At 47.0% G+C, this 2,294-nt stretch overlaps 1 pseudogene; it reads left to right on the forward strand.

Annotated features, from left to right (window-relative positions):
• The first annotated feature begins 1,903 nt into the window (after positions 1–1,903).
• Positions 1,904–2,021, forward strand: LOC126458811 (5S ribosomal RNA; annotated as a pseudogene).
• The last annotated feature ends 273 nt before the right edge of the window (positions 2,022–2,294 follow it).

Raw genomic sequence — 2,294 nt, forward strand, 5'->3', positions numbered from 1 at the left:
AGTAACATATTTAAGTGATCAACACTGCAAGATCAGAGCAATGAAGAGCAAACTAAACAGTTGCAAATGAGAAATGCTCACTGCAATTGTGCATAGTTTGTGTGCTGGGTGTTGGTTTGTGGGATGGAGTTCCATGCCTGCTGCACTTCATCACACAATACAGCGACGGTTAACGATGGTTGTGGCTGACGCTGGAGTTATCATCCGATCGTCTCCGTATGTGCTCGACTGGAGACAAATCTGGTGACAGAGCAGACCAAGGCAACATGTCGATATGCTGTAGAGCATGTTGCATTACGACGGTGGTGTGTGGGTCGTTGGAAAACACCACTCAAATGCCATTCGTGAATGCAATTTTGCAGTCAGGGTGCTTGAGATAGCTGTGAAAGTGCTCCTGCTGTCATCGCACCCCAGACCACTACTACAGTGTGTCCAGTGTGTCTACCACGCAGAATGGTTGGATGCAGGTCCTTAACTGTGTCCTCCAACACACGGCCATCCCTGGCACCGAGGCAGAACCAGCTTTCGTCAGAAAACAGAATACCCTGACCTCCAATGAGCTCTCCTTCGATACCACTGAAGTCGCAACTGGCGGTGGTTTGGCGTCAGTGAATTGTACGGAGACCGGCCGGGATGGCCGAGCGTTTCTAGGCGCTACAGTCTGGAACCACGCGACCGCTACGGTCGCAGGTTCGAATCCTTCCTCGGGCATGGATGTGTGTGATGTTCTTAGGTTAGTTAGGTTTAAGTAGCTCTAAGTTCTAGGGGACTGATGACCTCAGAAGTTAAGTCCCATAGTTCTCAGAGCCATTCGATTGTACGGTACAGGGCGTGTTGGCTTGAAGCTGCCCTTGAAGTAATAGATTTGTAACAATTAGTTCTGCCACTGTAGTGCCAACTGATGCTCGAATTGCTGCTGTAGGTGCAGTACGATGAGACAGAGCCATAGGCCGAACACGACGGTCTCCCCTCCGTAGCGTTACGTTGACGTCTGCCCCGGTCTTCTCGCAACCGTAACTTCTCGTGACCACAGCTGCCAACAATCACCATGTACAGTGGTCTACGTACCTTCCAAGTCTTTCTGCAATACCGCAGAACGAAAATCCAACTTCTCGTACCCTATTATACGCCCTCGTTCAAACTCACTGAGGTGTTGATTAAGGCATCTTTGTGATCTTAAAAGCATTCTTGACTAACATCAACTCACCACGACCAGTCTCAAACGTAACTATCGTTCACGACAGTTACAGCGAGTATTTAAAACAAACCTCATTTGCATCCTCATAGGCATAGCGGCACTACCAGCGACACTCTTTTGCGACGGGCGCGAATTTTGACTAAACATCATCTTTCTGATGTAGAAACACGCCTACCAACTTCTGTTTAGGCCGCACTACTCCTTCGTAATACTACGATTTCTTTTTTCCGTCAGTCGTTTCAAACACCTGATTGCCATCAAGGAGCCAGTGAAGTACAAATAGTAAATGTGGAGGTTTGGTTCTCTACTAGTGACAGCAGTGCGTACCACATAGCCCTGTTTGAAATTCCATTCATTTATGTTAGGAATCTTGGATATTCACTATTATAGTTTAAAAAAATCGCTTCAACACGATCATTTCATGTTTCAGTGCTTACATTAATTTGTACTGAGCACATTTTCTTCGTGTGTACATTGATGGCTCTCGATATCGAAAGACATAAGTAGTGGGATGTGCATTTCTTGTGTGAAACTGGAAATATTTCAATAAATTTCGTCCGCCCCAAAATTGTTCTGTCTTTACGACGGAAGTGATAGTTGTTCGTAATGTGGAGCACTAGAAGCTGTTGATAATATCAAACTCAGAAAGTGTAGTGTAATACATTGAAAACCGAAGAAAAAAAATTACTGTCTAAATAGTGGAAAGCCAGCGGCCTTGCCGCAGTGGTAACACCGGTTCCCGTCAGATCACCGAAGTTAAGCGATGTCGGGCTGGGCTAGCACTTGGATGGGTGACCATCTGGTCTGCCGAGCTCTGTTGGCAAGCGGGGTGCACTCAGCCCTTGTGAGGCAAACTGAGGAGCTACTTGATTGAGAAGTAGTGGCTCTGGTCTCGTAAACTGACATACGGCTGGAAGAGCGGTGTGCTGACCGCATGCCCCTCCATATCCGCATCCAGTGACGCCTGTGGGCTCAGGATGACACGGCGGCCAGTCGGTACCTTTAGGCGTCCAAGACCTGTTCGGACGGAGATTAGTTTAGTTTTAAATCCTGGAAATTAGACGAGATATATCAATTCTCTTTTTGTGGATACTAG

The sequence above is a fragment of the Schistocerca serialis genome, chromosome 2 (genome assembly GCF_023864345.2).
Source record: "Schistocerca serialis cubense isolate TAMUIC-IGC-003099 chromosome 2, iqSchSeri2.2, whole genome shotgun sequence".
Classification (NCBI taxonomy): domain Eukaryota; kingdom Metazoa; phylum Arthropoda; class Insecta; order Orthoptera; family Acrididae; genus Schistocerca; species Schistocerca serialis.